The sequence below is a fragment of the Arachis ipaensis genome, chromosome B5 (genome assembly GCF_059453495.1).
Source record: "Arachis ipaensis isolate K30076 ecotype BB chromosome B5, ASM5945349v1, whole genome shotgun sequence".
Classification (NCBI taxonomy): Eukaryota; Viridiplantae; Streptophyta; class Magnoliopsida; order Fabales; family Fabaceae; genus Arachis; species Arachis ipaensis.
This window is the reverse complement of record NC_142440.1, coordinates 111,710,640-111,736,650: the sequence shown is the minus strand read 5'-3', so window position 1 is coordinate 111,736,650 and position 26,011 is coordinate 111,710,640. Positions and strand designations below refer to the sequence as shown.

At 37.2% G+C, this 26,011-nt stretch overlaps 1 non-coding gene across 1 annotated transcript; it reads right to left on the bottom strand.

Moving 5' to 3' along the window:
• Window positions 1-4,379: 4,379 nt before the first annotated feature.
• LOC148565382 (small nucleolar RNA R71) lies at window positions 4,380-4,487 on the bottom strand. The gene has a single exon (XR_015884856.1). It is a non-coding gene; the product is annotated as a small nucleolar RNA R71 (small nucleolar RNA).
• Window positions 4,488-26,011: the final 21,524 nt, after the last annotated feature.

Sequence of the window (26,011 nt, the reverse complement as noted above, 5' to 3'; positions counted from 1 at the left end):
GCTTGGGGACAAGCAACAATTTAAGTTTGGTGTTGTGATGAGCGGATAATTTATACGCTTTTTGGCATTGTTTTTAGTATATTTTTAGTAGGATCTAGTTACTTTTAGGGATGTTTTTAATAGATTTTGTGTTAAATTCACATTTCTGGACTTTACTATGAGTTTTTGTGTTTTTCTGTGATTTCAGGTATTTTCTGGCTGAAATTGAGGGACTTGAGCAGAAATCAGATTCAGAGGTTGAAAAAGGACTGCTGATGCTATTGGATTCTGACCTCTCTGCACTCAAATTGGATTTTCTGGAGCTACAGAACTCGAAATGGCGCGCTTTTAATTGCGTTGGAAAGTAGACATCCAGGGATTTCCAGCAATATATAATAGTCCATACTTTGGCCAAGAATTGACGACGTAAACTGGCGTTCAACGCCAGCCTTCTACCCAAATCTGGCGTCCAGCGCCAGAAAAGGAGCCAAAACCAGAGTTGAACGCCCAAACTGGCACAAAAGCTGGCGTTCAACTCCACAAATAACCTCTGCACGTGGAACACTTAAGCTCAGCCCAAACACACACCAAGTGGGCCCCGGAAGTGGATTTATACATCAATTACTTACTCATGTAAACCCTAGTAGCTAGTTTATTATAAATAGGACCTCTTACTATTGTATTTGACATCTTGGGACGTCTGGTTCTTAGATCAGAGGGGCTGGCCATCTCGGCCATGCCTGGACCTTCACTTATGTATTTTCATACGGTAGAGTTTCTACACTCCATAGATTAAGGTGTGGAGCTCTGCTGTTCCTCAAAGATTAATGCAAAGTACTACTGTTTTCTATTCAATTCTTCTTATTTCGCTTCTAAGATATCCATTCGCACCCAAGAACGTGATGAAGGTGATGATTATGTGTGACGCTCATCATCCTTCTCCCTTATGAACGCGTGCCTGACAAACACTTATGTTCTACATGAATTAAGCTAGAATGAGTATCTCTTAGATCTCCTAACCAGAATCTTCGTGGCGTAAGCTAGAATGATGGCGGCATTCAAGAGAATCCGGAAAGTCTAAACCTTGTCTGTGGTATTCCGAGTAGGATTCAATGATTGAATGACTGTGACGAGCTCCTAACTCGCGATTGCAGGGCGTTAGTGACAGACGCAAAAGGATAGTAAATCCTATTCCAGCATGATCGAGAACCGGCAGATGAATAGCCGTGCCGTGACAGGGTGCGTGAGCATATTATTCACTAAGAGGATAAGATGAAGCCATTGGCAAGGGTGATGCCTCCAGACGATTAGCCGTGCCGTGACAGGGCATTGGATCATTTTCCCGAGAGATGACCGAAAGTAGCCATTGACAGTGGTGATGTATCACATAAAGCCAGCCATGGAAAGGAGTAAGACTAATTGGATGAAGATAGCAGGAAAGCAGAGGTTCAGAGGAACGAAAAGCATCTCCATTCGCTTATCTGAAATTCCTACCAATGATTTACATAAGTATCTCTATCCCTATTTTATTAATTAATATTCGAAAACCACATAACTGTTTTATATCTGCCTGACTGAGATTTACAAGGTGACCATAGCTTGCTTCAAGCCAACAATCTCTGTGGGATCGACCCTTACTCGCGTAAGGTTTATTACTTGGACGACCCAGTACACTTGCTGGTTAGTTGAACGGAGTTGTGTCCACACATAGTAAAGAGCCATAATAATGATTCCATACAATAACAAAGAGTACTACATTAATGTGATCACAATTTCGTCCACCAAGTTTTTGGCGCCGTTGCCGGGGATTGTTCGAGTTTGGACAACTGACGGTTCATCTTGTTGCTCAGATTAGGTAATTTTCTTTTTGTCTTGTTTTCAAAAAAATTTTTCAAAAATCTTTCAAAAATTCTTCCTTTGTTTTCGAAAAAAAAAAATTTTAAAAATAAAAATGTTTTCAAAAATATATTTTCCTTTCAGAATTTTTAAGAATGAATTCTAGTGTTTCATGAAGCATGTTGAAGCCTGGCTGGCTGTAAAGCCATGTCTCAATCCTTATACTCAAGAGAAGAGCTTCTTTATCTTTCTTAGCCAATTGGCTGTTGAATGTAAGGAATGTCAGGCGTGTCATGTCTGAGTTACATACTAAAGCTTGGCTGGCTATTAAGCCATGCCTGACCCTTTGATTGGAGCTTTAAGACTAACATGGCAAGATTCCTGGAATTCATATAAAAAATTTTGGAATCCTTATTTTCTTTTTCAAAAGAATTTTCGAAAAATATAAAATAAGAATCCAAAAAATTTAGAAAATCATGAAAATCAAAAATATTTTTGTGTTTCTTGTTTGAGTCTTGAGTCATATCATAAGTTTGGTGTCACTTGCATATGCATCTTGCATTTTTCGAAAATTCTCATGCATTCATGGTGTTCTTCATGATCTTCAAGTTGTTCTTGGTAAGTCTTCTTGTTTGATCTTGATGATTTTTTGTTTTGTGTCTTTTCATGTTTTTCATATGCATTCTTGAATTCTTAGTGTCTAAGCATTAAAGAATTCTAAGTTTGGTGTCTTGCATGTTTTCTTTGCATTAAAAATTTTTCAAAATTGTGTCTATGATGTTCATCTTGACATTCATAGTGTTCTTAGTGTTCATCTTGACATTCATAGCATTCTTGCATGCATTCATTGTTTTGATCTAAAAATTTCATGCATTACATCTTTTTTGTGTTTTTCTCTCTCATCTTAAAAAAATTCAAAAATAAAAAAAATCAAAAAAATATCTTTCCCTTTTTCTCTCATCAAATTCGAAAATTGAGTTGACTTTTTCAAAAATTTTTAAAATCAAGTTGTTTCTTATGAGTCAAATCAAATTTTCAAATTTGAAAATCTTATCTTTTTCAAAATCTTTTTCAAAAATCAAATCTTTTTCAAAATTCTTAGTTATTTTCGAAAATTTCAAAAATATTTTTCAAAAATCTTTTTCTCATTTTAAATCATAATTTTCGGAAATAACTTAAACAATTAATGTTTTGGTTCAAAAATTTGAAGTTTGTTACTTGCTTGTTAAGAAAGATTCAAACTTTAAGTTCTAGAATCATATCTTGTGATTTCTTATGAATCAAGTCATTAATTGTGATTTTAAAAATCAAATCTTTTTCAAAACTAATTTCAATCATATCTTTTCAAAAATATCTTCTTATCTTATCTTTTTCAAAAATATCTTTCCAAAATATCTTTTCTAACTTCCCAACTTCTTATCTTTTCAAAAATTTGTTTCAACTAACTAACTAACTTTTTGTTTGTTTCTTAACTTTTTCAAAACCTCCTAACTAACTCTCTCTCTCACTTTCGAAAATATCTTCCTTCTTTTTCAAAAAAATTATCTTTTCAAAATATCTTTTCTAACTTCCTGACTTCCTATCTTTTCAAAATTTGTTTCAACTAACTAACTAACTTTTTGTTTGTTTCTTAACTTTTTCAAAACCACCTAACTAACTCTCTCTCTCTCATTTTCGAAAATATCTCTCCCCTTTTTCAAGATTTCTTTTTAATTTATTAATTATTTTAATATAAAAAAAATAAAAAAAAATTCGAAAAAAACACTAACAATTTTCAAAAAAACAATTTTCAAAAATCACTAACTCTTTTTCAAAATAATTTTCGAAAATTATTCCTCCCCCATCTCATTCTATTTATTCATTCATGTCCTAACATCTCATCTCACATTCCAATCCTCACAGTTGTGTTTCTTCCTTTACATCACATCCTTTATCTCCCCCTCTTCTTCTACTTACAAAGGGATCCCTATACTGTGGTATAAAGGATCTCTATTATTATTATCATTTTTCTGGCCATTCTTCCTTGTCATATGAGCGGGAGCAAGGATAAGAACATTCTTGTGGAAGCAGATCCAGAACCTGAAAGGACTCTGAAGAGAAAATTAAGAGAAGCTAAAATACAATAATCCAGAGATAACCTTTCAGAAATTTTCGAACAGGCAGAGGAGATGGAAGTCGAAAATAATAATAATGAAAGGAGGATGCTTGGTGACTTTACTGCACCTAATTCCAATTTTCATGGAAGAAGCATCTCCATTCCTGCCATTGGAGCAAACAACTTTGAGCTGAAACCTCAATTAGTTTCTCTGATGCAGCAGAACTGCAAGTTTTATGGACTTCCATCTGAAGATCCTTTTCAGTTCTTAACTGAATTCTTGCAGATATGTGATACTGTAAAGACTAATGGAATAGATCCTGAAGTCTACAGGCTCATGCTTTTCCCTTTTGCTGTAAGAGACAGAGCTAGATTATGGTTGGATTCTCAACCCAAAGATAGCCTGAACTCTTGGGATAAGCTGGTCACGGCTTTCTTAGCCAAGTACTTTCCTCCTCAAAAGCTGAGCAAGCTTAGAGCGGATGTTCAAACCTTCAGACAGAAAGAAGGTGAATCCCTCTATGAAGCTTGGGAAAGATACAAACAGTTGACCAAAAAGTGTCCTTCTGACATGCTTTCAGAATGGACCATCCTGGATATATTCTATGATGGTTTATCTGAGCTATCAAAGATGTCACTGGACACTTCTGCAGGTGGATCCATTCACCTAAAGAAAACGCCTGCAGAAGCTCAAGAACTCATTGACATGGTTGCTAATAACCAGTTCATGTACACTTCTGAAAGGAATCCTGTGAATAATGGGACGCCTATGAAGAAGGGAGTTCTTGAGGTTGATACTCTGAATGCCATATTGGCTCAGAATAAAATATTGACTCAGCAAGTCAATATGATCTCTCAGAGTCTGCATGGAATGCAAGCTGCATCCAACAGTACTCAAGAGGCATCTTCTGAAGAAGAAGCCTATGATCCTGAGAACCCTACAATAGCAGAGGTAAATTATTTAGGTGAACCTTATGGAAACACCTATAACTCAACATGGAGAAATCCAAAAGGCAAGGGAAATAAAAAGGAAAAGGAAAAAGAAAAAGCAAGCAGAAAAAGCCAATAACCCTTAAAACCAAAAGGCAAGGGAAATAAAAAGGATCCCAAGGCTTTGAGCATCAGTGGATAGGAGGGCCTAAAGGAATAAAATCCTAGTCTAAGCGGCTAAACCAAGCTGTCCCTAACCATGTGCTTGTGGCGTGTAGGTGTCAAGTGAAAACTTGAGACTGAGCGGTTAAAGTCAAGGTCCAAAGCAAAAAAAGAGTGTGCTTAAGAACCCTGGACACCTCTAATTGGGGACTTTAGCAAAGCTGAGTCACAATCTGAAAAGGTTCACCCAATTATGTGTCTGTGGCATTTATGTATCCGGTGGTAATACTGGAAAACAAAGTGCTTAGGGCCACGGCCAAGACTCATAAAATAGCTGTGTTCAAGAATCATCATACTGAACTAGGAGTGTCAATAACACTATCTGAAATCTGAGTTCCTATAGATGCCAATCATTCTGAACCTCAATGGATAAAGTGAGATGCCAAAACTATTCAAGAGGCAAAAAGCTATAAGTCCCGCTCATATGATTGAAGCTCTGTTTCATTGATAGTTTGGAATTTATAATATATTCTATTCTTTTTATCCTATTTTGATTTTTAGTTGCTTAGGGACAAGCAACAATTTAAGTTTGGTGTTGTGATGAGCGGATAATTTATACGCTTTTTGGCATTGTTTTTAGTATATTTTTAGTAGGATCTAGTTACTTTTAGGGATGTTTTTAATAGATTTTGTGTTAAATTCACATTTCTGGACTTTACTATGAGTTTTTGTGTTTTTCTGTGATTTCAGGTATTTTCTGGCTGAAATTGAGGGACTTGAGCAGAAATCAGATTCAGAGGTTGAAAAAGGACTGCTGATGCTATTGGATTCTGACCTCCCTGCACTCAAATTGGATTTTCTGGAGCTACAGAACTCGAAATGGCACGCTTTTAATTGCGTTGGAAAGTAGACATCCAGGGCTTTCCAGAAATATATAATAGTCCATACTTTGGCCAAGAATTGACGACGTAAACTGGCGTTCAACGCCAGCCTTCTACCCAAATCTGGCGTCCAGCGCCAGAAAAGGAGCCAAAACCAGAGTTGAACGCCCAAACTGGCACAAAAGCTGGCGTTCAACTCCACAAATGACCTCTGCACGTGGAACACTTAAGCTCAGCCCAAACACACACCAAGTGGGCCCCGGAAGTGGATTTATACATCAATTACTTACTCATGTAAACCCTAGTAGCTAGTTTATTATAAATAGGACCTCTTACTATTGTATTTGACATCTTGGGACGTCTGGTTCTTAGATCAGAGGGGCTGGCCATCTCGGCCATGCCTGGACCTTCACTTATGTATTTTCATACGGTAGAGTTTCTACACTCCATAGATTAAGGTGTGGAGCTCTGCTGTTCCTCAAAGATTAATGCAAAGTACTACTGTTTTCTATTCAATTCTTCTTATTTCGCTTCTAAGATATCCATTCGCACCCAAGAACGTGATGAAGGTGATGATTATGTGTGACGCTCATCATCCTTCTCCCTTATGAACGCGTGCCTGACAAACACTTCTGTTCTACATGAATTAAGCTAGAATGAGTATCTCTTAGATCTCCTAACCAGAATCTTCGTGGCGTAAGCTAGAATGATGGTGGCATTCAAGAGAATCCGGAAAGTCTAAACCTTGTCTGTGGTATTCCGAGTAGGATTCAATGATTGAATGACTGTGACGAGCTCCTAACTCGCGATTGCAGGGCGTTAGTGACAGACGCAAAAGGATAGTAAATCCTATTCCAGCATGATCGAGAACCGGCAGATGAATAGCCGTGCCGTGACAGGGTGCGTGAGCATATTATTCACTAAGAGGATAAGATGAAGCCATTGGCAAGGGTGATGCCTCCAGACGATTAGCCGTACCGTGACAGGGCATTGGATCATTTTCCCGAGAGATGACCGAAAGTAGCCATTGACAGTGGTGATGTATCACATAAAGCCAGCCATGGAAAGGAGTAAGACTAATTGGATGAAGATAGCAGGAAAGCAGAGGTTCAGAGGAACGAAAAGCATCTCCATTCGCTTATCTGAAATTCCTACCAATGATTTACATAAGTATCTCTATCCCTATTTTATTAATTAATATTCGAAAACCACATAACTGTTTTATATCTGCCTGACTGAGATTTACAAGGTGACCATAGCTTGCTTCAAGCCAACAATCTCTGTGGGATCGACCCTTACTCGCGTAAGGTTTATTACTTGGACGACCTAGTACACTTGCTGGTTAGTTGAACGGAGTTGTGTCCACACATAGTAAAGAGCCATAATAATGATTCCATACAATAACAAAGAGTACTACATTAATGTGATCACAATTTCGTCCACCACGCATCTAATTTCAATTATAATTCAAAGTAACCACAACCCCATTTCAACCAATTCAGCAATATCACATAAAATCAGAATTGTCAACAAATTCATTAAAATCAGAAAACCAATATCATTCATAGCATTGACCAATTACAATTCAAACCCAATTCATCAATCATCAACATGTCAGTTTTTCTCAATAAGTAACTCAACATATTTTCAATTCAGTAAGTAACACAAGCGTAATCACCATCCACTACCATATTTAATTCAAATCATAACTCAGAAAAATTGCAATAGCTAACCATTCTCAAACACATTTCAAGTCATTCATGTAAAATTAAGAAGTCCTTAACTATTATTAACCATTTGCACTTATCTAATTAACTTTTTAGGCATTCTAAATTAAAAACGTTAAATCCCCAACCTCAGTTAGTCGAAATTGCAGAGTCTAAACGCGACAACCAAGTATTTCGAAGCCACCTGTAGCAGCGGCAATTTTAGCATCTCCGATTGACGGCAGCAGCACTCTGTCAGGTTCTGACATCCTTTCTGTCCCCTTGGCAGGAAACACAGTGTTCTTGGGCAGCTTCAATAACAATTTCCAGCACTCATTTTGTTTCCTGGGTAGCAACCACGGTGGTTTTGAGCAACTCCAGTGATGGTGGAAGGCCTCAGCAGCGGCCAAACAGCAAAGTTGGTTCCTACAACAGTAGTGACAGTTGCAGTAGTACAAGGAATCCGCATTTGACGAACTCAAGGCAGAAACAACTCAAGGCAGTGGACGTTGAATATGATTAGAATGGCAACAGGGCAGTAACAACTCACCCCGTTAGTGGTTCTAATTGCAGCAACTCCAAATCGACGCTGGCGGCGGCTTCCTTCGATGGTGACCAGGAAACACGATAGTGACGGCTTGGTGAGAAGTGGCAGCGGTGGAGCATGACGACAGCGGCAATGGCTTTGTGGTGAGGTTTTCCCTTCGCGCGCTCTCTCTCTGGTGGCGGCTGGGACGGTGGACTCTACCCACGACGACGGCGACACTCTCTTCCACAAATCTTGGCAGCAGCGGCGATGGAAGGGCAGCGTTGCTTCCTCTTCTCCCTCGCGAACTCCTCTCTCTCCCTCTCCTCTGTTCGCAGTTCAAGGCGGTGGCAGAAGCTTTATCAATGGCGACGCAGCAGCATGGTGACAGATCGGCGGCGTGACACGGAAGCTCCTGGTTCGCGTTCCTCTCTGCAGCCTCCACGGAGCAGCGATGTGAGCGACGGTGGCGGCACAAAAATGGCAGCGACGCATGGCTCGATGGCTGGGCACGGTAATGGTAGCAGCTCCTCCATCTTCTGTTTCTCTCTTGTTTTGTGTGTGTGTATATTGAGGAATGAAGCTGAAGTTGAACGAAGGGGAAACGGCGCTGGGGTGTGGGGTTAGTGGGTTAGGGTTTCTCAATTTGGGAAATTAGGGTTTCTGAGTTTGATTTGGGAATTTAGGAATTAGGGATTTTATAAAGTAATATGGATAGATATGAATAGATATTTTGATAAAATTGAAGGGTAGAGTTATTTTAAAATCAAATATACTTTATTAAAAATATTTAGGAACATTATTTATCAACATATTGCTAAGTTCAATCAATTATTTCTAATATAAATTATAAAATGAACATATTAATCACATTTTTATAAAATATAGTTTTAAACTCAATATTAATTATTCAAATCAAATGGTATAATTTTTTATTATTTTTCTATCACCGGAACATTAATTTCAAATTGTAAAATAACTAATAAAAAAAATTGTACAAAAATATTAATTGACTTAAACTTAAAGTATTTATAAATATCAATCTAATCATTTTTAATAAAATCATTTTCTAGGAGTTCAAATTAATAATATAATTCATTTAAAATAGAATTTATTTAAATTAAATTATACAATTCTTCTATTTTTTTTCAATTATCAAAATTATGATTTCAATTATACCAAATATCCAATAAAGATTATATAAAAATTCTAATTAATTTAAACTCTAATTATCTTGAAAATGTATTTAATTACTTTTAGTAAAATAATTTTCTTAAAATAAAGTTATCAACAAATAGAATAAATCACAAATGACTAATTATTTAATTTTCAAAAACTAGGGTTGTTACACATACCTTGAGCAGAACGCAAATGACACATACGCGTGACCGACGCGTACACGTGACAAGGAAAAAACTCCAAACCATGCGAACGCGTGACCCACGCGCACGCGTGACGGACGCCACGTACAAAAATCTGCAGAAAACGCCCTCAGCGATTTCTGGACCCCTTCTCGGCCCAAATCCAATCCAGAAACACAGAATATAAGCCAGAGAATGGGGGAATCAAGGAAGAAAGAGGAGAACAACATAATACAACATTCAGAATAGAGAACTTTAGATTTTAGATGTAGTTTTTAGAGAGAGAGGCTCTCTCCTCTCTCTTAGGATTAGGATTAGGATTTAGGATTTCTATTATGATTAGGCTACTTCTCTTCAATCACAGGTTCAATGTTCCTTTAATTTATTTCCTACTTTTATTTATTGTATTTCTATAGTTGTTATTTATCTTTTCAATTTAGCTTATGAATCTCTTCATGTTAAGATTTGAATATTCTATTTAATATAATTTTAGGTATTTCAGATTTATGAATGTTCTATTCTATTTATAATGCTTTCAATTTAATTTAGGATTTTTTCCCTTTTGCTTTGGTTAAGTAATTGGTAACACTTGAGTTATCAGACTCTGCAATTGATTGAAAATTGGGAATTGCTGATTGATTTGGATCGCTCTAAAGCTAGTCTTTCCACAGGAGTTGACTAGGACTTGAGGATCAAATTGATTAGTCCACTTGACTTTCCTTTATTTAGTAAGGGTTAACTAAGTGGGAGCAATAACAATTCTCATCACACCTGATAAGGATAACTGGGATAGGATTTCCAGTTCTTATACCTCGCAAGAGATTTTTCTAATTATTAATTTATTTTTCTTGCCATTTAAATTACTTGTTCCTTATTTCAAAAATCCAAAAACATACCTTTTTCCATAACCAATAATAAATCATACTTCCCTGCAATTCTTTGAGAAGACAACCCGAGGTTTAAATACTTCGATTATAATTTTATTGGGTTTTGTTACTTCTGACAACTAAAATTTTGTACGAAAGGATTCTCTGTTGGTTTAGAAACTAAACTTGCAACGCGACTATTTTTACAAAATTCTTTACTGGTAGAAATCCGATCGTTCAGTGGGAGAAACCAAAATAGTTTTAGCAGTAATAAACCATTCCCATATTCTCAGGAACATATGGAGACTTCTAAGCAGAGCCTTTCTGACTTAGCAACTATAGTCTCTGAACTCTCTAAGACCACTCACAGTTTCATAACAGAAACTAGGTCCTCCACAAGAAATCTGGAGGTACAAGTTGGTCAACTGAGTAAGAGAATCCCTGAGACCCCTCCTAACACTCGTCCTAGTAACACTGAAGTGAACCCAAGAGAAAAGTGCAAGGCCATTACTGTAGAAGTGGAGGCCAAAACTGAAGAGGATAATCTGGCATTGAACGCCAGTAAGGAAGTCCTTACTGGCCTTCAACACCCAAAGAAGAGCCACTCCTGGCTTTGAACGTCAGTAAGGAAGTCCTTATTGGGCATTCAATACCCAAAGAGGAACCATTCTTAGCATTGAACGCCAGTAAGGGAATCCTTATTGGGCGTTCAATGCTCAAAGTGGCACAGAAGATGGCGTTGATCGCTAGTAATGGGCCAGCTGGGCATTAAACGCTCACTAAAAACTCTCCCATTGAAGAACTGAAGGCAACTAAGGCTCATGAGGATACTATAGAAGTTCCATTGAATGCCTTGTTGCAAATCATGGACTTTGAGGATCACTCCTCCTCTGATGAGGAAGAGAAAACTAGGAAAGAGCAAGTTGCTCGGTACCTAAGAATCCTCATGAAGTTAAATGCCAAGTTATTTCGAACAGAGCCATTGGGGGAAGAACCTCCAGTGCTCACCAAGGAACTCAATACCTTGGTTCAATAGAAACTACCTCAAAAGCTGTCGGATCCCAGACGCTTCTTAATTCCTTGCACCATAGGCACTGTTACCTTTGAGAAGGCTCTGTGTGACCTAGGGTCAAGGATAAACCTCATGCCACTCTCAGATGCTGGGAATATTTGAGGTACAAGCTGCAAAAATCTCACTAGAGATGGCAGACAAGACAATGAAACAGGCATATGGTCTAGTAGAGGATGTCTCAGTAAAGGTTGAGGACCTTTACATCCTTGCAGATTTCATAATCTTGGATATTAGAGAGGACAAGTATGAATCCATCATCCTTGGAAGACCCTTCCTAGCCACTGCCAATGCCATCATTGATGTAGCAAAGGGAGAGCTGATTCTACAGTTATGGAAGGACCACATCTTAATTAAGATGCCTAACCCTAACTCTCCCTTTGATAAGAGAGAGACAGTTGTGCAACACTAAGTGTTCTAACCCTCTCTCTAAGTGCAAAGCTATATAGAGCCCCAAGACACCAATTCTAAGTTTGGTGTTGGAAAGCCATTATCAAGCACTAAAAACACTAGTACTAAGAAGAAGATACCTAAAAGCTGGAGGGATAATAAGATCCCCACTGAAGGCCTCTCACCTGGCATGAGAGTTGTCTTCACTGGCAACCCAGTTATCTCACACACATTGAACAGGATCCTATCTCTAGAACATGTGGAACTCATCCATGAGACCACAGGCAAGAAGTTCACTATAAGGGGCAAAATTCTGAGCCCCTATCCATCTCCGTAAAGAGTTAACCGTCAAGCTAGTGACGTTAAAGAAGCAGTTGTTAGGAGGCAACCCAACCATAATTAGTTATTTCTGTTTTTCTTTAAGTTTATTTTACATAGTTATTTCTTTAAGTTTGTGACCATGTGCAGTAGTTAGAACAGAAACAGAGACAGTCAGAATTGGAAACAGAACACCCTGGAGCAGGTACCTTGCTGGCGTTGAATGCCAGACAAGGAGGCAAGAATGAGCAGCATTGCTAGCGTTGAACGCCAGCCAAGGAGCTTGAAGCTGGCGTTGAACACCAGCCAAGGGGCAGAAACCTGGCATTGAACGCTAGGAAGGATGTCCCCTATGGGCGTCCAACGCCCCATGAGGAGCATGAAGCTGGCGTTGAATGCCAGCTAGGAGTAGGAGCTGGGCGTTCAACGCCAACAAAGGGCAGGGAATTTGAATTTTCTAGCCTTCCAAGACCAGTGGGTCCCACAGAATCTCCACCTATCCCACTTTCTTCTCCCTTCTACTTTCACTCTTCCCCATACACTTTTTCCCATAAACCCTCAACTAATCACATCCATATCTCTTCCCAAAACCATCATAACTCCCACCAACCCTACCCACTTCAAATTCAAATATTTCCCACCTAATTTCCCCCCCTTTCCATTCGAACCCTACCCCATCCCACCCTTATATATACCCCATCTTCCAACCCTTTTAACACACAATCCATACACTAAAACCCCCCACTTGGCCAAAATACTCTCTCCCTTCTTCTCCCTCTATTATCTTCTTCTTCTACTCTTTTCTTCCCTTTTCTTCCATTTTTTTTCTCGAGGACGAGCAAAGCTTTTAAGTTTGGTGTTGGAAAAGCCTTGCTTTTTGCTTTTCATTCACACTTATGGCACCCAAAGTCAGAGAATCCTCTAGAAAGAGGAAAGGGAAAGTTGTTGCTTCTACCTCCGAACCTTGAGAGATGGAGAGATTTGTCACCAAAGCTCATCAAGACCACTTCTATGAAGTAGTGGCAAAGAAGAGGGTGATTCCTGAAGTCTCCTTTAGGCTAAAAAAGAATGAGTACCCGGAGATCCGATAAGAAATCCAGAAGAGAGGTTGGGAAGTTCTAACCAATCTTATCCCTGAAGTTGAAATCTTGATAGTGCAAGAGTTCTATGCTAATGCATGGGTCACTAAAAACCATGACACTAGTGTGAACCCACATCCCGAAAATTGGAGCACCATGGTCCGAGGGCGACCCTTGGATTTCAGCCCGAAAAGTCTAAGGTGGCACTCCATTTGCCAATAATGCAAGGAGACCCACATCCTTACACTAGAAGAGTCAATTTTAATCAGAGGATGGACCAAGTCCTTTCAGACATTTGTGTGGAAAGAGCTCAGTGGAAGAAGGATTCTCAAGTCAAGCCTATCCAACTCAGAAGGCTTGACCTCAAGCCCGTAGCTAGAGGTTGGTTGGAATTCATCCAACACTCCGTCATCCCTACTAGCATTCGGTCAGAAGTGACCATTGACAGAGCCATAATGATTCATTACATAATGATTGGGAATGAGGTAGAGGTACATGAGGTGATACCTCAACAATTGTACAAGAAAGCTGAAAAGCCTTCCACCTTAGCAAGGTTGGCATTTCCCCACCTTATCTGTCACTTATGCAATTCAGCTGGAATTGTCATAGGAGGAGACATCACCATTGAGGAGGACAAGCCCATCACTAAAAGAAGAATGGAGCAAACTAGAGAGCCTACACATGCACATCAACAAGAGCATGTGGAGCTGCCTCAACATGAAATCTCTGAGATGCCTCAAGGGATACATTTTCCTCCCCAAGGCTATTGGGACCAATTGCATACTTCTCTAGGAGAATTAAGCTCCAACATGTATCAGTTGAGGATGGGACATCAAGAGCATTCCACATCTTCTATGAAATAAGAGAAGATCAAAGAGCCATGAGGGAAGAACAACAGAGACAGGGGCGTGACATAGAAGACATCGAGCGCTCAATTGGATTCCAAAGAGGGAGTAGTAGCCACCGTCACTAAGGTGGTCACGTTCTATACTTCCCTTTGCTTATCTTATTTTTCTATTTTTCATATATTTTATTTTACTGTCTGTTTCTAGTGCATGATCATCTTTATTTTATGTCTTAAAGCTATAAAATAATCCATGCATCTCTCATCTTACTTAAAAGAAAAATTTTATTTGAAAAAGAGAAGTAAGATGCATGAATTAAAGCCATATAATAAGAATAGTTCAATTATCTTGATGTGGTGGCATTGCTTTTACTTTTTGAATGCATGAATGAATAGTGCATGTTTGATGTTGGAGTTAAGAATGTTGGCTCTTGAAAGAATGATGAAAAAAGGAGAAGTATTATTGGTAATCTGAAAAATTCAAAAAATTGATTCTTGAAGCAAGAAAAAGCAAAAAAAAAAAGAGTAGAAAAAGAAAGAAACAGAAAAAGCCAATAGCTCTTTAAACCAAAAGGCAAGAGTAAGGATCCAAGGCTTTGAGCATCAATGGTTAGGAGGGCTTAAAAGAAACAAAATCTTAGCCTAAACAGTTCAAATGAGCCGCTTCCCTAACTATATGCTTGTGGTGTGAAGGTGTTAAGAACTCTGGACACCACTGGCTGGGGATTCTAGCAAAGCTGAATCACAATCTGAAAGGGTTCACCCAGTTAAGTGTCTGTGGTGTTTATGTATCCGGTGGTAATACTGAAAAACAAAGCGCTTAAGGTCACAGCCAAGACTCAAAAGAAGTTGTGTTCAAGAACCAAAAAGAACTGAACTAGGAGAGTCAATTGTATCATCTGGATTCTAAGTTCCTAAAGATGCCAATTATTTTGAGCTTAAAAGGAAAGTGAGATGCCAAAATTATTCAGAAGTGAATAGCTACTAGTCCCGCTCATCTAATTGAAATTGAGCTTCATTGAAAATGTATCCTTCTCTTCTTTTTAATCCTATTTTGTTTTTAGTTGCTTGGGAACAAGCAACAATTTAAGTTTGGTGTTCTAATGAGTGGATACTTTATACGCTTTTTGGCATCATTTCATATAGTTTTTGTTATGTTTGTTTAAGTTTTATTATCTTTTAGTAGGTTTTTGTGCAAAATTCATATTTTTTTATTCTACTTTGAGTTGTTGTGTTTTATGATGATTTCAGGTATTTTCTAGATAAAATTGAGGAGTTTTTGCAAAGTCTAATTTAGAGACAGAGCAAGGACTGCAGATGCTGTCAGATTCTGACCTCCATGCACTTGAAGGAGCATTTCTGGAGCTACAAAAGTCCAAATGGCGCTCTCTCAATGGCTATGGAAAGCTAACATCCAGGGATTCCCAGAAATATATGATAATCTATAATTTCTTTGGAAATGAAGGCACAAAACTGGCATTCAACGCCAGCCACCAACCCTCTTCCTCGCGTCCAACGCCCAAAAGGGAGCAGCTAGCGTCCAACGCCCATTCAGGAGTCCAAAGCTGGCGTGCAACACCCTAGAGGGAGTACCAACTCGTGGCTTAACTCAAGCTCAGCCCAAACACTCACCAAGTGGGCCCAGAAAAGTGAATTTTTGTACTACAAGACTAGTTTATCTTATTTTTGTAATCCTTAGTCAATAGATTAGTATATATAGAACGAGGATCACCCTTGTTCAGGAATTTTATGCCATATTTTTTAATACATTACTATTTTCTATAAGCTATGAGTTACTAACCTGCTAGGTTAAGGTTATGAGCTCGGTTGATTCTTATGGATTAATAATATCACTATTCTATTTCAATCTATGCTTGATTCCATTCTAAGATGTATCTTCGTTCTTCATCTGGGAGTGTAACTTGACCGTCATCCCTATTTCACATGGGTTCTTGCGAACCAGCAACTTGATTATACATCTCTTGGACGGGTAATCCACGACTTCGTTGGGTACTTGGAGACATCAGTGCAGTCGAGGTATAGGGCGATTAGGGCCTTTATGGTATAGGTTAGAACCAAGAAGTAGCATTCTATGATCCGGAAGATCTGACCTTGTTTGTGGCATTTTGAGTAGGATCACCAAGAAAATGGATTGCTAGAGCTTCACCCCCGTTCAGATTGGATTACTGCTGACATGACGTTTGATCTGAAGTAGAGGAGATTAATGACCACTGACCCGGCATTAATCTTTTATAGCCTGCCATGGAATGAATCAATTAGAAGTTGAAGTAGATGGTGAGAAATTTTGATCCAGAGGGAAGAAGCATCTCCGAAGCCTCAACCGTTCTCTCATCACTGATTTCACACCTATCTAGTAACATTTTATTTGTTTATCTATTTTATGCATTTTTCGCAACAACTATCATCCTTTCGAATCGCTTGACTAAGATCTACAAGGTAACCATCGCTTGCTCAATCCAAAAATCTCCGAGGGAATGACCCTCACTCACCTGAGGTATTACTTGGACGACCCGGTACACTTGCCAGTCTATCTGTGCGAATATTGCAAAGTCAATTTCGTGCACCAACAGGTCCTGATATATTTGTCTTTTGAGTTTAGTTTGACTTTAGCATTTTGAACATATGTCCATCTATCTTTTGTGAATGGACTTTTGACAAATTTTTCATCAACATCAATAATGGAAGAGGTAGTAGGGACATACTCCCCATTCTATACTATTTTTTACATGTCTAGATTCATAAGTTTGATGCAGAATTTTGCAAAACCACAACTCGGCAAGTGCAACGAATCGTATCAAGTAATACCATGGTGAGTGTGTTATCATTTTCATGAGGATTAAAAGACTAAGTAACAATGATTAGTTAATTATTCTAATTAGACAAATCAAATAAACAAAGGAGTGAGAAATTAAAGTAAATGTGTGATCAGATAGCAATAAAAATAGCAACAGTGAATGTGAAGACAATAATAGTTAGGATGTTAAGGTTTTAGAGATATTCAATCTTTAAGAAAATAATCCTTGTGTTCATTTAATTGAGGCATGTAGAGATCAATCACGAAAAATCATTAATAATCAAATTCCAATTCCTTGGCTATTCGATTTCTCTTTAACCTAATTAATCACTAATTCCTTAGTCAATTATTTAAGAAAAAAGGTGAAGCACAAATCTGATTTAGTTTCAAATAAGATTCAAGAATAGTCCTTAGGTTGAGTTTCAAGCTACTGCTTGGCTCGGTCCCTTACAGAGAATGGGAACAACATCAAACGATAAGCCTCAACAAAGACACCATTAGATTTGACATTGTCACAAATCTACAAGAAGCTGAAGATGAACAAATTAGGATCTTCTTGAGGGCTCCCATTGAATTGGCAATTTTGTTGCACTAAAGTGATGAGTTGAGGCTTCAATTCAAAATTGTTTGCCTCTATAATGGGTGTTATTATGTTGCTCCCGGAATTTTCAGAATTGGGTTGGGTAAAAAACCCAAGAGTCCTCCTAGCATTTGCATTATTGTTTGCCATGCTTTCTGGCTCAAGCTCCTCTTGAATTTTCTCCTCTTGATTTTTAGATTTCTTCCTTAATTGATGAAGAGTTCTCTCAATTTATGGATCAAACAAGAGGGGTTTCTTGTCTTTGTTTTCCTGCATGAAAAAGTAAGGAAAAATAAAGAGAAAAAAATGGAATTTCCAACGTCACAGTGAAGGAAATTCTAGTGAGTAGCAAAAGAAAATAAAAAAGGTCAAATTTAGAGAATCAATTAATATGATAGTTGTCAATCTCTATTAATCCCCAGCAACGGCACCAAAAATTTGATGCGGAATTTTTGCTAAACCACAACTCGGCAAGTGCACCGAATCGTATCAAGTAATATCACGATAAGTGAGTTATCATTCCCACGAGGATTAAAGGACTAATCAACAATGATTAATTGATTATTCTAATTAGAGAATTCAAGAAATAGAGGAATGAATGAGGAATTAAAAATAAACGTGTAAAAAAGGCAATAAATATAGCAAACAGTGAATGAGAAGACAATGATGGTGAGAATGTTAAGGTTTTAGAGATATTCACTCTTTAGGAAAACAATCCTTGTGTTCATTTATTTGAGGCATGCAAAGACCAATCATGACAAATCTTAATTAATCAAATTCCAATTCCTTGGCAATTCAATTTCTGTTTAACCTAATTAGCCACTAATTCCTTATTCAATTATTTAAGAAAAGAGGTGAAGCACAATTCTGATTTAATCTCGAATAAGATTCAAGAATAGTTCGTAGTTTGAATTATATGTCACTTATCCGAACTAGTCCTAAACAATTGAAACTTACAAGAAAGAATGATTTTCAAAAGTTTTGTAATCCGAATTTTATGTCACTTATTCAAACTAGAGCCATTGAAAATCACAAAGCATCGCACACTCTTTGAAACACTATTCCTAGTTAAATAAAAAAGTCGTGAGAAAGATTTTTCAAGCTAATTCCAATATTACTTTTTCTAAAAAAATATTTAGAATTCAAAACAGAGTTAGAATGTTTTCCAACAATTCTAAATCTTTAGGGATGAAGAACGAAAATTCAATCATGAAATAGATCAAAGCATAAACCTCAAATAAAGTAAAACACTTAGATTAATAATCAATAAAAAAGATAAACAGAACTTCTAACCTTAACAAAGGAGATTACTTGCTCATGGTGTAAAAACAAAAACTATGAATTGTCAAAACGACTGGGAGAGGAGAGAGCCACATGAGTGTTTTTCTACTCCTTAAGTACTAACCCTAATTTAAAAATAAAAACAAATTAAAATTAAAATAGAATCAAATATAAACTAATTAATGTTTTTCAACAGTTTTTCCTCTCAAGTCAAGTTATAAGTAATTCTTCACACTTGTCAATCAATACTTCGAATCATGGGCCTTGTGCTCAAGCTTTAATCATCAACTCAAGTGCTTCAAAGGATTGAAGATTAGTGAGAGATTCAGCACAGAATCACAAGCCCTGCGAGTGACCCAATTTGGTCCATGAGGTGCAGCCCAGGCCATGTGAAGTGCAAGTCCAAAGTTGAGAAATTGGAGGCCTCTGTGAAGCTACATGAGGTGCATGGATGGCCACGTGAGCCGCATCAATGCTGCATGAAGCGTAGCAAGGAAGGTGTAAGGTGCAGGCAAGGAGAGGCAGCCCAAAGGTGAGGTTGGTGGCTGCTTGAGGCACATGGTGATGAGGCGTGAGCCGCATGCAAGGAAGGTAGCCCCTAGGAGCTCTCTGTTCAGTCCAAAAACTCCTTTGTTTAGTCCTTATATTCTTGTCTTGCTTGTTGCTATTGCTTGCTCTTCTTCCTTCTTGTCTTTGCTTGATTTCTTTCAAGATTCTCCTATAACAAAAGAAATTCACACACTCAAAGTAATATGCACTAAACCATGAATTAATTACTTAACATAACAAGAACCATTAGCTTATGGACTGAAATTAAGAGGAAAAACTACTAAAGATGCGGATGCATCAAAGTTCTATGAAGAGATATATTTTCTCTTTCTAGTAGGAATAATATCTCTATTAAAGAATTGAGGATGGTTGAAGGATAGTCTTTCAATATGACTAGATGTCAAATTTGCTATGGATTTTCACTTTTGCAACTAGAATACCGACTCAATGCAAATTGAAATTAGCAAAAGTTCATGAGAAGGGAGTTAAATCGTGATTTGAATCTTTTTAAATCTGAAATAGAACTAAAATCTTTTCAAGTGTTTGGACTTGTATGCAGTAAAAATGTGTTAGCATGTTCATTTTGAAAATTTTGTTTTTGAAGTTCTGTTAAAACAAATTCTAATATACCAAGTTTTAGTTAAAACTTTCTGAAATATCTTAGATCCAACTAGATATGTGAAAATCTAACTTCCAATCACGATGAAAACAATAAACTTTAAAAGAAAAAGATATAAAATTTTAAAAAATTAACACAAGCAATATATACTGCTTTGGCCTAAAATGCCTACATCCATTCCTTAAGCACACTTGAGAGTTTTGTTATTAGAATAAGTGTATAAAAGATATTCATTCCTCAAGCCTTCTCAGGCTAATCCTGAACTCAGATTTGACCACGACCAACCTAAGAATCTTAGATATATTTTCTCAATCCTTCTCATGATCTACAAAGTCACTCATATTGGCTTCTTACTAGCCTAAGAACTTTAAATATTCTTTCCTAAAGCCTTATTAAGACTCAACAATGACTTAAATTGTATATTATATTATTGTGCTATCATTATTATATAAGATAACTAATTTTACATCAGGATACATGGTCATTGATAGTGGCGTAAGGCGGGGTGATGGACGAGGGCATAGTTCCATTGATGGTGATCATAAGGCCAGGCCGAAGAAGAATATGAGTGTAGCCCTCGATCTTGCGGACATCGCACACCCCAATCACTATTACCACTAGTACCACCTCTAATACTACCATCCTACTTCTACCACAGGGGCTAGTTCATCAATCAATAATGGTGGTAAAGCCTTTTTTATAGGGATATTACCCGTCAGGATGATCCTTACCCCAAACTCTTATTTGCACTCCCAGATCGAGATTAACCTTTAGCTGCCTCCACTTCCACCTCAGCCTCAAACTGATACTTAGCTACAGCCTTAGCCTTAGTCAACTCTCACTCTGCATCAACCTTATATGTTTGCAGACGTAGAAATTTCCAGCAAGCAGTTGGCTACATCCAGCATCAAGGATACTAGGCCCGAGCTACGCTTTGACGGGACTGACTAGTACAATTTATTTTTCTGTTTTACACTATTATGTATATAGCATACAGGTACTGCTTTGTTATAAGAGTAAATGGATGAAACACTACAAGAAAAAAGGCCTGTCAGCACACTTCTTTCTTGCCACGCTTTTAAAGCGTGGCCAAAAGTGGTCAATGGCCATGCTTTTCTGAGGGTGGCCACTGATTTGTGATTTCGCTACAATTTTTTTTGCCACGCTTTTCAAAGGAAACCGGCATGCTTTTATGAGGGTGGCCATTGATTTGTGATTTGGCCACGCTTTATTTTGCCACGCTTTAAAAGCGTGGCCATAGAAGGAAACAGGTACATTTTAATAGCGTCACTAATTTGTCTTCCAACGGTCATATTTTTAAAGCGTGCCCATATCCTGTATTTATTTGGGTACCCTACAAAAGCGTATCGATAGAGTCCCCTTCTCCCAAATTTAATTTCCCACCCATTTTTTTTAAACACTTTAATTTTTTGTAAGTCTTCACTTTTAATCCTAGTTTTTTGCCATGTTTTTTTTGTCACGCTTTCAAAGTGTAACACCCTACCATACAGAGTCTTATACTTACGTCATAAAACTAAGGTGGTGAGGTATTACGACCTCTAAAATCAAAATATATAAATAATAATAGTTGAAAGGAATTTTATAGCAAGGAGCCTTTAAAGGAAAGGGTAAAACAAAAGCGTTAAACCGAAAGAGTGCAACATATGCGTAAACGATAAGTTTGAGAGAAGAATTCCAAAGATACATATAGCAAGGCTTCTGACCCGGCTCACGAAGTTAAAACCGGACAGAGCATATAAATATATATACATATATATATAAATGAGAATCACCAAACAAGACTCTCAATACTGTTTACAAAACCTATTTCTCCAAATCAACCACTAGGAGGGGCAAATATAAGATACAAGGTGGAGAATCTATATACATATATAAACAAAATACACCCCTGAGTCCCAAGAGTCCTTCGCTTCATCAGAGTCTCTAGAATATAGAGTGGTGCTTCTCAACCTACATCTGAAAAATAACAATATAGTATGGGATGAGAACTGGGGGTTCTCAGCATGGTAACAGTGCCCACATCTCTAACATATAATGTCATGGGAAAGTCAAAGGCGATCTTGGAACTTCCGACAAAAGATTTAAAACTTAAAACTATACTTTTCAACCATAAATAAGGTAGGTCAAATAAGGGTCTTAAAATTCTAACTCTAACCTAATTTGATCCTTTTAGCTTCTCACCTTTCTCCGTTCCTCTAGAACTCCAGAGCACAGACAAGCAATGCAAGCAAAACAAACACAAGTAGAATACAATTACAGTGGGTAGCAAATTTAGCAAGTAATCATAAAAATCACATAGGCAACCCCAATTAATGCATAATCAAACAAAGCACACATATGCGTATGACGTATGTCTATCCTACTGGCTGATGAGTCTCATCTGTCAGTTATTAAGCAACCAGACATGTCCGGTAGCTAACCCGGACACAGTCTCTCTGTTGCGCGTTAATAACATTAGAGGAAATACGTGCCCTGTCACCATTAGAGGGAGAATGCCCTGTCATATCATTAGAGAGATTACGTGCCCTGTCACATCATTACAACCAGAGAGAAAAATACAAGCATACTCATATCCAATATTTGCCATCATGACTCATTAACCACAATCATTCATTAACTCATATATGTATCTCTGGCATACTCGTAACCTTTTCACACTTTCACAATTAATCATAGTCATTTAATCATTAATCTTAACTCAATAATTCAAGTTCAACAATACACAATATACATTATCAATTACTTATATCAATTACAACACCAACTTCACCACCAACATGGTACCAACAACAAATTCAATCTCACTAACCATTATACATAAACCAAGTTAACCACATCATACATACAAGCTTCTATCACAATCTCCAAAATCACTAACCATATTCATAATAATACAATCCATCTCAATCAATCAACAACATCAACAATTCAATTCCTATCCTAGGGTCACTAGACTAAGTTTTCACAATACATTATATTTTAGATACGAGAAACCAAAACCATACCTTGGCCGATTCTTGTAAGGCTCGGAATACCATAATTAGCACCGTTTCTCACAATCCCACTACCCCCAAAACCTTTCAAAACTGAATTCCAGCTACGAAGGTCCAACACTCAAGCTCCCAACGTCATCAATGTACTCCAAATCAACAATATTCAATCTTACCCCACAATATATCACTATAATCAACTTTCAAGCTTGCTAATTCACTAATCGACAATAGGCTTGCGGTCCTTACCTTACTCATGCCTCAACTGAACAAAACCCACTAATTCCCGCGAGCTAATTCAAACCTAAGACACTAAAATCACATAAATCTTCAATTCCAACATCCCTCAAATTCGAAACTGAGAAGGAAGTATTTGGGTAAGAAAAAATGAATTCCTTACCAAATTATGGGGTGGGTTTTGTAGAGGATTTCGAGATGAATGTGTGGCTACTGACGGCTTGTCAATCGGAGCTCCTGATCAAAAGATATGATAGATTAAAGTTGGAAGTGAATAGTAAACTCCAACCTAAGCTCTCTCTCACCCTCGGATCGTGTTCTCACTTTCTCTCTATGGAAGAGGGACTTGCATGCATAAATAAGACTGATTCGGATTGGGCCTTGGGCCCATTTTGGGCCCGGTTTGATCCATTTGGCTCAATCTTAGGCCAAATTCTTTGAAATTAATGTCAAAATTTTCGTTTTAATTAGGTCTATCATATTAAATTATAAAAACCACATTTTTAATTTTCTTTATTAATAATTAATTTATTCACTAATTATTTACTAATCTCTCAAGTTTTACAAAAAGCATAGCGAAAGGGGTCAATGGTCACATTTTTATGATGGTGGCAATTGATTAGAGATTAGAGGTCAATCGGCATGCTTTTGAAGCGTGACCCCTTTTTTCGTTTTCGTCACTTTTTAAAATCGTACCCATTTCCTACTTTATTATATATATATATATATATATATATATGTCCAGAAACCCTAGTTCCCTAACCTTTTCCGTCAATCCCTCTCTTCTCAAAATTGCAACCCAAATTTCAGATTCTCTCCCACCTCTTCTGTCACAGCCATCCAACACGCTCAGCCCCTCTCAGCGCCACGCTCTACCCCTCTCAGTGCCACGCTCCTCCCCTCTCCCACTCTTAGTCATAAACTCATAGTCCTCTACTCCTCTGCTGTCACCGTCTAGCCGTCCGGCAACTGCCGTTCATCGAAGCTCCACGTTGTCCAGCAATCGTGTCTCCCGGTGTCGTCGTTCTCCATGCTGTCAATCTCAACAGCCTCGTTCTTCTCAGCAACATCATTCTCCCTCGTTCTTATTCTCTCTGCCGTTATTAGTGTCGTGATGCTTCGTCATTCTCAATCTATCTGCCTCCGTCGTTGCATCTTCCAATGGAGCCTCTACCTCAGGTATAATTTGTTCATTTTTTGTTGTGATTCCTTATTTATTCTGAATTTTAAATTCTATTTTGAAATTTTCAAGCCTTAGGTTTCTTATTTTTTTAATTTTATTTTTAAATTCTATTTATTTATCATAATTTTTTGTTATAATTCTGATTTATTATGTTGTTTTTAATTATTCCAGCATTAGGGATTTCAGTTTTTTTTAAGTCTATAAATTTAGTATGTAGTACTATGAGAAGGATAATTGATCAACAATGTGAAATAAACAAGTAAAAAAAAGTAGTTTATTTGGATGAGAAGGGTTCTATAAGCTTTATCACATCATTATCTTCCAGAATGCCAAAAATTTGTTTCATTGATGCAGGTATTGTGGCAGGGATAGATTTGTTGACAGTATGGAGGTGGTAATGTTAACCATTTTCCCCTTTTTTATGTTCATCAGGTCTCACTTTTGGCAATTATGATATAAAAAAGTGGGAATACGAGGAATTGGTTAACTATGGAATGACAAATGCACATTTATTATTACTCTTATCTTCTAATTTGGTTCTTCTTCCAAATTCAAATTCTGCAACACGAGAAATTAGTTAGAGACAAGTATACTATCTCTATATATTTTGTATATACATTTAACTTTTTATGTTTGCAAATTTTCATTACTGAAATAGGCTTGAATAATCCACATTGTACGACAGGTAAAACATGAAAGTTCTTTTTTATTTTTGAACTATACGTGATTGAACCAAAATCTTTTAGAATTGAGCTGATCTTTGAACTATTTTGAGGTAATACCATGGTTAAACCATAGTTTAACTGGGTTTGTTATGTTAAAGGAAATAAACATGTATGATGTATGCCTGCTGAAAATATATTATTCTAACTAACGACTTTCTTTTTATAATATTGCTAATATGGGGAAAGGTACCTGAAATATATTGCTCATATGACATAAATCAATTGATGGCAACATCATTGTTCTTAAGAAAACTATATGTATTAGAATTGATGTCCTCTTCACTCTTAACACTAATGTCAGTTCTGATAGTCAGGTAGAGCACTGGAAGAGCTCAGAGCTCCTCTCTACAATGAGATCCAAACCCTCGAAGGAGCAAAGCACCAACAACAAAGATACTGTGGACCGATGGTTGTATTGTCCTTCAACTTCATAGTTGCTGTTGGGATCATCATGACAAACAAATTGGTTGGCATGATTTACTGCGTTTTCTTTTCTTCTAAGTAATTCATGATGTGATGATGAACTACTATTCATTGAAGGAAATTTTTGTTAACAGGTGATGAGGAAAGTTGGATTCAAGTTCCCAATATTCCTCACATTTGTTCACTATATCAATGTATGGGTTTTCTTGCAATTTTCAAGGCACTATCAGTGCTTGATTTTGACATATATATTTTCAAGGCACTATCAGTTCTTCCTCAACCCACTGCTTCTTTTTATAATATCTTTTAATGAGGTTAGAGATGTATTCATTATTATCTAGGTCTTTTGCAATTTGTAGGCAATCCTAGGTTATCTAATTTCTCTTTGTTATTTATTTATATACATACGCTACTATTATTTGAAGTCTTATGCTGACTTCATTTTCAGATCTATCTATTACTATGAATGAATATTCCTTTTCATCATACAATATTGCAAATTATCTTCATAGTTTTATTTTCTTTCTTTCTTATACTACTTATCCA